Source organism: Dipodomys ordii, unplaced genomic scaffold (assembly GCF_000151885.1).
Source record: "Dipodomys ordii isolate 6190 unplaced genomic scaffold, Dord_2.0 Scaffold3, whole genome shotgun sequence".
NCBI lineage: Eukaryota > Metazoa > Chordata > Mammalia > Rodentia > Heteromyidae > Dipodomys > Dipodomys ordii.
This window is the reverse complement of record NW_012267219.1, coordinates 13623526-13638017: the sequence shown is the minus strand read 5'-3', so window position 1 is coordinate 13638017 and position 14492 is coordinate 13623526.

Sequence of the window (14492 nt, the reverse complement as noted above, 5' to 3'; positions counted from 1 at the left end):
CAAACTAGATTTTTATCCCAAGGTCACAGAAGTATAAATGAGAAGAAGACATTAAAGCTAATGTCCTGGTTTCTGATATGTTGGTGCTATTCACAAAGACAGGAAAAATAAAAGAAGATGGGGAGATGTGAGAAGAGAATAAAATATACTTAATATTAAATGTATAAAGATATCTTTCATACCTATTTTCTATCATAATAGAATAGCTGAAACTGGGTAATTTGCAAAGAATTAAAATATTTTGTGATTCATGGTTCTAGAGTTCAGGTGTACCTGCTCTGCATCTCATGAAGAAACAGAATGATTGTGTTGGCTTAAGTCTTTCTTAACTTGATTTCTAAAACCATTCGGCCTCATAATCTCTTCTAGTCCTCATTACCTCCGCAGTGTCCCACAAGCAATTTACATTTATGTATGAACTTAGGGATTAAGTTTCTAGCACACAAACTTTTAGAGAACCTAACAGTAGAAATATCTCAGAAGTATGCAGGTAGAAGTTTTCAGTAGGAAATTTGGACATAATTTTCTCAGTATCAAATCCTATCATTCTAAGTTTCATGTATTTCCTACTAGGATCTTCATTTAACTCCTTGCTTCAATGAGGCCATTAAGTGTCTCTATTTTTCAGTATCATCACTTCTTTTGACTCCTGCCAGTGAGGCACAAAAATAGGAGGAAAGAGCAAAAAAAGTAAATATCGATATGTCAACATAACTCATTTTTGCTCAGTAGTGTTTATTTAAATGAAAAGCAATTCTTGAAAAAAAAATTAAGGTGACACTCAATAAAATCCCACAGAATTCAAGTGAATAGATTATGCTTTGATGGCCCAAGTATTTATAATTGTAAACTACTTTAACTTGAGCTCAAATGTATATATGTTTTAACCAAGGGAAAAAAATCAAATACTGAATATAAAAAAATCAATGAATATTCAATTATCACAAATGTAGTGTAATAGAAATAAGGAAAGCACAATGTTGTTATCCCAAATTATGACTTTCAGGAAATGAGTATTTAACCAAAGAAACCACATAATTGCAAAGCAGAGTTTGAAGCAGCTGGATTAAATAATTGGAATTTAAAACTATGAAATCCTTTTAGAAAACATAGTGTTTGGGAAACGTTTGCAGAAGATTTTTGTATGGGCTACATTTGTACGTATGTGCTTAAAAAGCAAGACCGACTGAGGGATATTGAAATGGAACTTTGAATTCGAATCTAGAAGTGTCTGTAAGGAGGTTCCAAACATAGAAGCAGATGGGTTTCACAGCCAATCAAGCAGTTTAGATATTTTTGACTATGTGCTGTAGGTGAATGCAAAGCTTCACCTTCACTTCTGGAACCAAGTGGTTTGTTTTCCAAAGTCTACACCAACCTCGTGGGAGAAAGAAAGCTCTCCAACAGTCCTTGGAACGCTGGAAACCTCACTGGGCTAATACAGTGCTTTGCATCATCATTTTGGGCATTTTTTTTCTAAGAAGAGCAGAAATGTTCGATATTCTTCCTTAGAACATGGCTTACTTTGCTCTCTGGTATGTGGTGACATGATGGTGGTACTTTTAGTCGATTTCCTTGTTCTTTTATGGAAACAGCTTGCCTGAGAATTTTGGTTCAAACACGATGACTATTTCCGATCATAACTTGAAATCATAGAATCTCTCAGCAAGCTTTCATGTTAGTGTTTTAATCAGAAGATGTCTCTACTGATCAAAGTTTTGTTATTAATATGCAAATGAAGGCTGAGAGGCAGATGACACTTTTTTTAACCAAAGCATAGTCAATTAACATACCAATAAATTTAGGTGCTCCTCCAGTAATCAGAATTAGTCTTTCACATGAGATATTTTTTTAAACACTTCATAGTTTCTGAGAATAAATCATTCAATATTATCATTTAATACCATGGGCAAATGTGAAACATGTAGAGGGAGGGAAAGCCACATATGATCCAAATATAACAATGTTATAAATGATATTGTTAAGCCTTCTGAATTGATTGCTAAATTCAGGAACCATATAATTATCTTAGATGGGGCATTTAAAATTGATAACAGTGCCCATCTGTTATATTAGAATTATGTAATCAAGTTCTCCTTAGCCTTACAAGGGAAGATGAAACAAAACAAGAAATCATTAAAGAAAAGCATGACCGATCAGAGGGTAAACTGCTCAAACTCTTAAGTATCACCTAAAGCAAACTCACACAGCTGAAGCATTTTAAAAGACTAGAGTTCAAAGTTAAGGATTAACCTCAAGACCTTGTCTACAGGCTCTTTGTGCTGAGTGGAAACAGAGTTGTTCAGGCTCTTAGTATATCACCAATGCTTGTTTTAATGTGAAGTTATCTACCTGAATCGATAGGGAAAGAAGACACTAAAGTCTTTTGTCCTATTTTCTGTGTATGAGGTAATGATTTAATGAAGTCATTTAATATTTACTAACCATTAAATTTTAATTAATTATACTTAGCCACATATAGAACAAGTATGAAAAATATTGCTTTAGTGATCACTATGTCTCCTAGATTGAGGGTAATTGTTTTATTTTTACATGTGCTGTAGTAAGTCATGAATTCAGTGCCGCAGTGTGGAGCGGCTATCTCTTAGTTTTCTTACCTGAGATTTTTACTTTATCACTTGAGTCACCTCTCCTCCCCCCACTCTGGACTTTTGCTATGTAATTGGAGATTAAAGTTTCATGGACATTGTCTGACCATTCAAACATTATTCAACCACTCCTCATTCGAAGTCCATTTCATATGACTGTATTCCCCCTCCACATTTTTTTATCATCTCCTTCAGTCTTCCATTCTCCATTTTTCATGTGGCTTTTTTAGACCCTCATTCACTCTTTTCTCCTTCACCCAAACTTGTGCTTACATTCTAACATATTTCAATTATGAGGAAGTGGAGCTGTGACTCAAGTGGTAGAGTCCTCGTCTTGAGCTGAAGAGCTCAGGGATAGCGCCCAGATCCAGAGTTCAAGCCTCATGACCGACAAAAAAAAAAAAAAAGAAAAAAAACTCAATTGTGATAGGTAAAATATATCTCAGAGATGTATTTTTCTAAATAAAATATCTATTTTTGACCACCACAAAAACTATGTAAAATAGACTAATGTTGAAAAGCTTTTTTAAAGAAAATTAGTGTTATCTATCTGGGTATAGTTGTCTTTCTATATTCCCAATTGTTTGCAGTTTTCTGAACTTGAGCTGACATTAATTTCTCATTGGCTATTCAGTCCCTTTCGTGTCCTCAGCCATTGAAGCCTATTACCACTTCCTAGTGTTAGTATCATCTTAACACTAGCTAGTTTGATCTAATATCTAAAAATATTGTACATCTTAACCTCTTGATTATTTTCTTTGTTTGGCTCTACCTCCACACTTTAAAACCCTGAAAAAAAGGCAGTGTTTCTCCTGCAATGCTATCACTGACAAAAAAAAATAAAACTGATTTCTTGCTCTCCCATCCTTACAGGCAAATCTCTACTTGTCTATAAATGCTTGGCTTGATGCTAGCTCATTAAGGATCTGAACGGTTTTTAAAGAAGTGATAATAAGTAGAACATGTCATGTGCCTGTGACTCATGCTTGTAATCACAGTTGTGCAGAGATTGAGATCTGAGGATTGCAGTTCAGAAGCCAACTGGAGCCAGAAAGCCCATGAGACCCTTATTTCCAATTCACTACCAAAAAAGCCAGAAGTAGAGCTGTGGCTAACGTGGTAGAAAACCAGCCTTTTGCACAAAAGCTCTAGGACAGTGTCCAGGTTCTTTAAGACCCTGGGCCAGCACACAAAAAAGTAAATAAATAAATAAACAGATACAGAGATTATTATTTATTTATTTTTCTAAAATTAAAGTGATATTTCTTGATATGATCTAGAGAATAAACATTAAGTATACTATGATAATATAAAGACAAGTCCTACTGTGCTAGTGTATGTTAATATAAAGTCAGTGTTCTGAGCAAATGAAAATAATACAAATAGACCTAATGTTTTGTGAAAAGTAAATTGTCTCAAGAACCTCTATAGAATTCTTCCTCAATTGTGATGGTCACCAACTCTAGATATTTATGACAATCCCTGTGGGGCTTCTAAACAGTGTAGAAAATGTGGCCACTCTTGAGCTCATGGTTCTCTAGCTGTGCAGCAGGAATGTAGAACCTTTGTTTCTCATAAGAACCACTATTGCTATGATGTACTGACTCATCTGGGAATCACAAATCATGATAAGCCAAGTATAAAGTCACCTTTATTCTTACATAGATGGAGCTCTATTTCCTTATTTTCCTTTTTACCCACAATCCATCATTTTAGGAGAATCTTTCAAGCTTACAGCATTTTCCTGTTTATTCTACTAGAAACCATTTCTCTCAAGTTGAAAAAGCTGTCCCCTACAGGCCACACATTTCCCTCAGTCAGAGATGTTTTGCATTGTCTTGATGTCAATCATTCTTTGGGTAGTAATTGCCTATCAATTTCATCTCTCCTGTCAAGTGATTTTTATGACATCTATGATTTATGTGGCAGGAACTGCTTTCCAGAGCAAGAACATCAGTTTTGATCACTGTTTACAGGTCTAGGATCTATCTCAATGCCACGCTGGCAATGATTATCCTGAAAGCTATTGAGAAGTAGTTTGAACAGCTTGAAATTCCGTGGCAATTCTCCCCATAAAATCATCAGACAAACTCGGCATGTTGCCTTTCTTTTGCTAACAAAGTGAACAAATAAACATTTCAAAATTCAAAAGAATTTTGATATATAATTTAAAACTTCATTTCCCCCCCCCAGATTTATTATGGTACCTATGACAGAATAAAACCATGTATTTTCCTTCCCTAATGTGATATTTTGTCCTAAGTATATTTTGTGTGATTATTTCAAAAGGTAGTTAGCATACCCATTATTTCATTTAGCTACACTTTCTTAAATTTAAGAACACTTAAGATCTACTAAGCAAATTTCAAGTCCAATGTATTATTCTGACATATCTTAGCTCTCTTGATATAATTCATCTTTTAACTCAAAATATAAAATATTTAACCATATTTTCTCCCAATTTCCAATACCTGACTAACAAAATTCTACTCTATTTCTCTAAATTTTTTGGATTTCACAAATAGTTTCACTATTAAATATTTTTCTATCAGAACTGAAGTGGAATTGAGGGATTTCTATGAATGTAGAAACTATTTCACTACTACTATATAATATTATTTCAATTATAATCTGACCTTGGTAACAGCTCTCTCATAAAAATATGTAATCATTTTTGCAAAAATGCTTTCAAATTTAAAGTCTCAAAGAAACTAAATTTTAGTCTTACAGTTAACAGCTTGGATAGGTTGTTGACTTGGATAACAAACAATTGCAAGTTTTTGAAAGAAATTAATGTTGGAAGATTAAGATAACTGATTCAATATCTGGCCATATCAATATCAGCACTCATCATACTATCTTTCCGTTCCACTAATCACTAAAATTACAGAAAATATTTGTGTTCTTTTCTGCCCTAACAAAAATCAATGTGCTTACATTAGAGCTGCATAATTTTGAAGATGAGGAGGTAAGAAGTACTCTTAATATCCTGAATTACTTAAAGTCTATTTCCACTTAGACAATTTTGCCCTATTCTCATATTAATCCACTGTTGTTACATATTCACCTAATTTTGTTTTGAGACTCATTTTCATAGGGCAAATAAATGCCAAAATAATACTATTAATTAGTAGAAATGCTGAATTTATAGAAATACTTTCTCCATCTTTTACAAAGAATTATTGCAATGTAGTTAATAATGGATTAACATAATCTTTATTGCCCAGTCACAGGAGACTTTTCTTTTGGTCTTGGGAGGACTGGCATGGCTGGTAACCTAACTAATCTATTTGAATGAAAGAAGGTATGTCAGTTAAATCCACTATTGTGTGATCTGGTTACAGAGATAACATCCATCACTGAACCCATAACTCAATTATATCAGAGGGCTTTAACATATATTACTTGAGCATTCTTACTATTATGGTCTTTTTCTGCTCTTTCTACTTAGCAAGTTACTGAAAGCTCTCACACTGTTTCTTCTGTCAATCTCCCATTCCACCTCTCTTCCTAATTCTTTCCTCTGATGTAGTGCATTGCTAGGCCCTCTGCTATGCTGGAGCAGAAGGCAGTTCATCCTTCATTCTGGCTGTTCTCTATGATGCTCTAACTGAGCTGCTTTTGTCCTTTCCCTGTTGTTTTGTTTTTTTCTTTCCACAGTTCTCATCATGCAAGTCCAAGGAATCAAAGAAGGTCAACACCCCAGTGAGCAAATGGAAGAGGAAAGCTGAGAAACACACTGCAAACGTTGATTCATTCCTCAAAAAAATGTCCATGATAGAATAGTCAGGTAAGACTGAACATGAAATGTCAGATGTAATAAAAGAAAATTTGCTTTAAAGTGTTAATATTTATACAGTACTAAAACGAAAATAAAATAAGAATAAATACGGGACAATGCATTCTTGTATTGTGAGATTTTTAAATTTTCTGTGTGTATGTGTATAAATGCATATATGTGTTTGCATGGCTTAGCTTATTTCCCATACAGATAACTCATAAAGTGTTTCTTCTTAAAAATTGTTTTTGTATAGTTGATATACAGAGGGGTTACAGTTACATGAATTAGGTAATCAGAGCAATTCTTTTTGAGCCATATCTCCCCTCTCCCAGTCTTTCCCTCCCATCCCCACCCACAAGATAACCAGCTCATTTTCCACATAGTGTCTCCTGACTGTCACTGTTGTATCTGTTTAACCTCCTTCCACCTTTTATGTGACCTCCCTTCCCCTCCCAAATACAAACTAACAAGCAAGAAAAAGGAAAGGAAAACAAATATAACAACAATAGCTACTAAAAAATGACTCTTATTTCCTTTCATTGGAGTTCTTTCATAGAATATTATTTTATATGATCGTCTGTCCATAGCTATTGAGCCTTTGTCTACAATTTCTATGCGTAGCCTCCTTTGGTCTTTGTGTGTTAATGACTAAGTTCCTATATAATTTATCATGTCCTAGTGTTACTTATTTATTTGAGTCATTCAGTGTCGATCCATAGCACATTACTTGTCGATCCATAGGCACATTCTACTTACCACAAATGAGAGAAATCATGCAGTCTGTTTCTTTGGCTCTGTCTTACTTTGCTTTATATAATTTTTCCAAGTCTTTACACTTCCTTACAAATGGTACAATATCATTTTTGTGATTAATGAGTACAATTTCATATATATGTATATGTACACCATATATATCATACATCTACATACATCATATATATATATATATATATATATATATATCACATTTTCTTGATCTATTCACCCACTGAGGGACATCTAGGTTGATTCCATATCTTGGCTATGGTAAACAATGCTGAAATAAACATGGTTGTGATGTACCCACAATTAATTTGTCAATGTGATTCAACACATCAACAGAAGCAAAGACAAGAACCTCAGAAACTGTTTCTAACATGCAAAAAAAAACATTTGTTACTGACTCTATATTTTAGTAAAATTAAGTGAAACTAAAATGTGCTATGAGGTACTAAGAATGGAAATAAGAAAGTATAGAAAAATGTGAGTCTAAGACATCATCACTCTTCCAATATAACTTTTTATTCTTCCAGAAATAGTCTGTATTATACATATCAATAGAGCTTTGTACGAAATCCATTAAGATCACCTAAGTATCAGAAAGCCCTATAAAGTGTTGTATTTCCTATATAATATTTTAAACCATGTGATTACATTCTTAACCAGTGATTCAGCCCTTATGTATCCAATCAGTCACTTGGTTACCACACTGCTTGTATGGTTAATTAACAATTATCCCTCAGACTGATCCTCAGAGATTTGAATATTCTGCAATGCAGCCTAAGTCACATCTATAACCTATTCTATAGGTGTCACTTCTTTTATTTTATACAAAGCTTTTCATAGCACATGCCCTGGGAAAGACTAATTAAAATCACTGAAGGAAATATGATCAGCCAGATGAGGCAGAAAATAAATCTGCAGGAAAATCATTTGCTAGTTGCTGCATTTTTGTAATCAACTGCCTTTCACGGATGCAGGAAGAATGTATTTTACTAGAAGTTATTAAGGAGAGATAGTGTGATTTTTCCTACTGTGTTTTTATATATGGTAGCATATTTAAATGTTCATAAATGTTTTAGGTAAAATTCACATATGTTAAATTTTGAAGGAATCTAACTTAAAGTTTAAAAAAGAACAAATGATAAAGAATTCACACAAATATCTTCCAAGTTGAGTAGCTTGCTGTAAATCACCTCAAGGTTATTTAAAAAATTAATTTCAAGCTTTGAAGATGTATAGGAAATATAAGAGTGACCAGACTGACTTTTGACACCTATTTATAGCCTATAGAGGAGAATATATATATTTATTATAAAAATTATTACTACCTTTTCAAAATGCTTATTCATCACCTTATAGGCCTTATCATATCTTTATGCAATACAAAACCTAAGTTATAAAGAACTAGAAAGTCAAATATCTAGTTCTTTAGATTAATTGTACTCAAAACTAAATATTGTATTCTCCATTCATATCTTATTTACATTCTCAAACCTGGCCATATTTATTTCAGAGTTTTGTGAAGTAGTATAGAGGAATAGGTAACTTTATTTTTAAATTGTTATTTAACTGAACTAACACATGCACACATTTACACGTATGTAGCTACATATTGAAACTCTTACAACTTTCGTAGCAGTTCATACTGAGAGGGAATCAAAATTATCATCATGATCCAATTATATTTATTAGATGTAATTTTATTTTAAAATTCTATGCATCGAATTTCTAAATTGTGTTCTATTGATTTTTTCAAAGCAGTCATAATCTAAACTTCCCCAATCTTTTGTTATAGATTTAGTTCTTCATTGTAATCTTTGAATAATTTAAACATTTAATTCCAATTCTCTTGCTGCTTTTTCTCTTAGAACCAGGCTCCACTGGTGAGTGTTCCAATGTGATTCATGCCCCTAGGAGAAACATTTTCTCCTGATTGGAATTTCTCAGTCCATCCTCAGAAGACTGCACCCTGACCATTTTCACATGCATTGCTCTGGGTGATCGAGGATTTGGTAATTGTTTTTTGTGGTTGATTCCACCATGGCTTTGTGGAGTTCTGGGACTAAAGATCAACTTCCAGTTAGTCTCATGGCTGTAGGTTATTGAAACACATGAGTAGCGCAAATTCAACTTTGTGCCTTAGCACGTGGTGTGCTTTATCAGTTCTTCACCGAGATTCTGTTTTTAATCATAGTTTTTAGTAGACAGATCACTACTATGCACTGGCCCCAAAAGTTTTATCAGAATAAAAATTATCATTTCCATATTTCCTCTTTTTGAACCCAATTGTGTTCCACATCTGATAATAAATCATACGTTCATTCCATGGATATTGGCTATGTACTTATCACCCTGTATTGCATTATTTTCTAAACTCAGTGTATAAAATTGGTTATCAAGCCATAACATTCACCTTATTCAGAATATTACATGCTGGATTCTACATTCAAAATCTTAATTCAGTAGAGCCAGATAGTGTTCAAGAATATTTCAAATTTCCAGGTAAAGCTGATATGTTTGGTTTTGAGCACCATATCTGGAAAAGGACTAATTATATGTGTGTGCACATGCATATGTGTGTGTGTGTGTGTGTGTGTGTGTGTGTATTCTCACCTGAAGGTAAGGACCTTTGCTTCTGGATATGCTTAAAATTTCTTTAACTATATAGTTAACAAATTCTTCTTCTTCCTTCTTCCTCAGTTTTATCTTCTTTCCCTCTTCCTTATTTACTTCTTTCACTTTATCTTTCTGGGCACACAGCTAGTTTGTATTTTTGTATTGTAATTTGTTTGAATTTCCTTTTGCTCCTCATCTTCACCAACAGCAAGAGTGCAGAAAATGATAATTATGATCTCGTTCCTCTGATCATCCACCTGCCTGGTTATTCAAGGTAATTCCTTTTCTCATTCCCATTCCCATTCCTATCCCCTTTTGCCTTACATGGCACGAATCATCAGATATATTTCACTTTTTTTTTCTTGTGACAAAATACCTGTGAAAATTTAAGGTTAGAACAATTTGTTTTGATTCACGGTTTCAGAATTCATGGTTCCATTGGATATAGGCCCATGTCTTGTGAGGGAAGAACATGTTGGGAAGCATTAGATTCACATTACGATGGACAAAGAACCCAAAGACCCATCCTCAGTGATGTTCTTTACCCAACACGGTCCCACCTTCCTATTGGTCCCTTCCGATACAAATCCACCAATCAGACCAGCATTGAAGCTACAGCTTTCTTGAGCCAATCACCTCTCAAAACTCAAGCATCTGGCTACCAAGCTTTTAAGGGATGTTTTTACATTTGAACTGTTACAATATCTTGTTTTATTAGATATCACTTAAAATACTCTATTTGGCTCATTTAACTAAAATGACCTTGGCAAGTTTCACCCCTTATTTATAGGTAGAGTTATCTTAGTTTCTGTTTCATTTTAATTATACTTTGGTCTTGAATCAAAATATTAGACTCTTCTTTACTTGTGTTATTTACAAAGCTATAATATTTTTATTCTGTATATTTATCAGAATTATTTCTATCTTGTAGAATTATCAGAGACTAGAAATCACAGCAAAATCACTTGTAAATTAATGGAATTTTTTAAGTTTTTTAAAGATAAAAAAATGAGGAAAGATTCTGAATATCATTTAATTCCTTCAGGGTTTTTATTGTCTAAATTGGATGCCAATTTTGGAAATCATATTATTAGATATTCATATGTGATTAATAGATATATAAGATAAACATATCAATAGATACACATTTTTCACTTAGCAAATTACTGTATGTTTGTTCATCCAGATGAATTCATAAGTATATCTTTATGTTTTATCCAATTTCTATTATTGATATAATTGTCTCTTAGTTTTACCCATAATTATTCCTTTACTCTACATAGCTGAAAGTTTTCCTTCATTCTTTGGTCCTGATTTCAAAAAATACATCTGTTTCACCAAGGTTTTGCTTAATGTATTGTTTGCTGTAGTTAATATTGTCTTAATTTCTTTAAAAAAAATCTTACTAGTTTTTCTTTTATGTTTTCTTTGGATATTCTTCTGGATTTAAAATATTTTGTTTATTTTTATCTCATTTGTAGAATGAAAAGTTTATACTATTATATTGATGATATTTTATTAGTTTATAAATTATGTCATAGTATTTCTCTCTATTGAAGTTTTCATATGAATTATTCTTTAACTCTAGAAGCATTTAAATATATGCTATTCAATTACAGATATGTTACTTTTCATTTATTTCAATTGTCAATTACATTCAGTTTCCTTAAATAATAGCACAGTTTGAAATTTACATGAAGACTGAGTAGAAATTATAGTTCCTGTATACTACCAATTCAAGTACCAACATGGAAGGAAAAAGACAGAGACAGGAAAAAAGTTAGTTATAATTGTTATATATGAGTCAATATTGATACATTATTATTGAGCAAATTCATAGTTTTCATTAGAGTCTACCCTTTGAATTTGCATACTTTTTGTAGGTTTTAGTATAACAATATACATTTCCAATTACAGAATCATTTGAATGGTTTTGCTTCTCTAAGAAAAAGTCTGTGTTTTGTGTGTTCACCTCCCCTCCCTTCCATTATTCTGTTAGGTGGATGTAGTCTAACTAGTAGACCAGAGCACAGTGAATTTTGATTCTCAATAAAAACTATGTGAAAGTGTAAGGTATAAAATTACATATTATTTGAACCTTCCATATGTTTTAACTATGGACTGGGTAATCTATAAAATGACTAAAATGACAGTTTACAGACCTAATTCTATGTAAATTTATGAGGTTATTTCTTATTCTTGCTAAGTTGTTTGATGTATATGTATTCAATAATAATTATTATTCCTGCTTTACTTTGTCCTGTATCTTTTTTGGGGGGGGGGGAAGAGTCCGGTCGTGGGCCTGAACTCTGGGCCTGAGCACTGTCCCTCAGCTCTTCACCTCAAGGCTAGCACTCTACCACTTGAGCCACAGCACCACTTCCGGCTTTTTTTCCTGCTTATGTGGTGCTGAGGAATCAAACCCAGGGCCTCATGCATGCAAGGCATTAATAGATTAATAGATACCACTGAGCCACCTTTCCAGCCCTGTCCTGTATCTTTTTATTGAAAAGAATTGACCATATAACCAATCATGCATTGGACCCACATATACTGTCTCCTGAGTACTGGGATTAAGCCCTAAATATTGTGGTCTGTTCTGTGCATGACAGGTGCTCTCTGGTTACTTGACAGTACTCCATTTTACCTGACTTGATTTTTGTTTATGAAGTGCTAGGAGTAGAACTCAGGGTTTCATGCATGCGAAGCAAAGAATTCTACCACTGAGTTTTATCTCAGTACTTTCCATTAATCTTTTTTGGGCCTTTAACTTTGACTCTGTCACAATTTTATTCACTGGGCAATGAAAAGTATCTACACAATATCAACCATTGAGGAGCTTACATTTTTGTACATTGGAGGAGGAGTAGAAAACACATACATACGACCATACAACCTGATGCTAAGCAAAATGAACCCCAAGATAGGGACACAAGAGGTTTTATCTTTGTTGCTGTCCTTTTTAATGTACTTATAATGTACTATGTGATTTTTTTTGTTTCTTTGTATGTTCTTCCCCCATGGTATAACCCCTGTTGTCACTGTATTTGATTCCAGTGTCTTGCATCTTGTATATACATTTTTCTAATCTGGAGAGGGGAAGGGAAATAACAAAATGCTAAAATAAGGATACAGGATGACCCATTATAACAATGAGATATATAAGACAGTATGTTGGAAACAAATTTTACAATTTTGCTGGGGAGCGTTGGGAGAGGGGAGGGAGGAGTAGGGGAGGTGGGGAGAAAAGGGATGGTAGGGGAAAAATAAAGGAGAGTATAACAATACTCCATAGGAAATGTACTCATTACCTTACTCATGTAACTGTAACCCCTCTGTACAGTATCTTTAAAATAAAACATATATTAAAAAAGAAAATGCATAAATAAATATAACAAAAATTACATGAACCAGCAAGAAGTTCTATAGAAAAACCTATGGCAAGAATTAAAACATTCCATGTCTCAGACATATACTAGTTATTGCAAGTAAGGGAAACCATGGGACCTATGTTTCTTTGGGCCTGGCTTACCTCACTTAATATAATTTTTTCCAAGTCTTTCCATTTCCTAACAAATGGGGCAATGTCATTCTTTCTGATGGAGCCATAGAATTCCATTATGTATATATACCACATGTCAGATAAGTTGATGTTTGGTGAAATGAACCCCAAGATAAGGACTCAAATGGTTTTTCTTTCTTACTATTGTTTCTAACATATTTATAATATGATTTCTTTGTTGCTTTGTATGTCCCTCCCCTACGGTATAACCTCTGTTTTCACTGTATTTGATGTTGGTATAATTTGGGGAGGGGAAGGGAAAAAACAAATTGTTTAAATAGGGATACAGGAGGACCCATTGCAACAATGAGATGTACAAGATGTTAGGTTGAAAAATGAACTTTACAACTTTGGCGCGGGGGGTGGGGGCGGGAGGAGCAGATGGTTGGAACGGGGGTGGGGGTAGGGGGGAGAGGGAAGGTATGGGAAGGGGAAACAAAGGAGGAAGCAACAATGCTTGATAAGAAATGTACTCATTACCTTACCCACATAATCGTAACCCCTCTGTACGATATTTTCACAATAAAAAAATGAACTTTACAACTTTGGCGGGGTTGGGAGATGGGAAGGGGAAACAAAGGAGGAGGCTACAATGCTTGATAAGAAATGTACTCATTACCTTGCACATGTAATTGTAACCCTTCTGTACGGCATTTTCACAATAAAAAAAGAAAGAAAACGTTGCAAAAGAGCAATGTGTGAATTAAGATATCACTAGACATTTATGAATTGATAAAAGATCTGAAAAAGATAAGGGAGGTGAACTTAAGAGAAAATGAACTGAACCAATGGGATAATCTTTATAAAGATGATTGAGAAGCAGTTTTTTTCTCTTTCTCTCTCACTGTGTGTGTGTGTGTATATATATATATGTCACATATGTAATTTGTAATATATAATATATATTATTTATTTTTTAATTATAAAGTTATGTATTTATAAAAGATGATGACCTCTGTTTTTCACAATGTCATTAACATTGAATTTACTTTCATGTTAAAATTACTGTTTTTTTTTTGTTTTTTGGGGTCCGGTCATGGGGCCTGAACTCTGGGCCTGGGAGCTGTCCCTCAGCTCTTCAGCTCAAGGCTAGCGCTCTACCACTTGAGCCACAGCGCCACTTCCGGATTTTTTCTTATGTGGTGCTGAGGAATCGAACCCA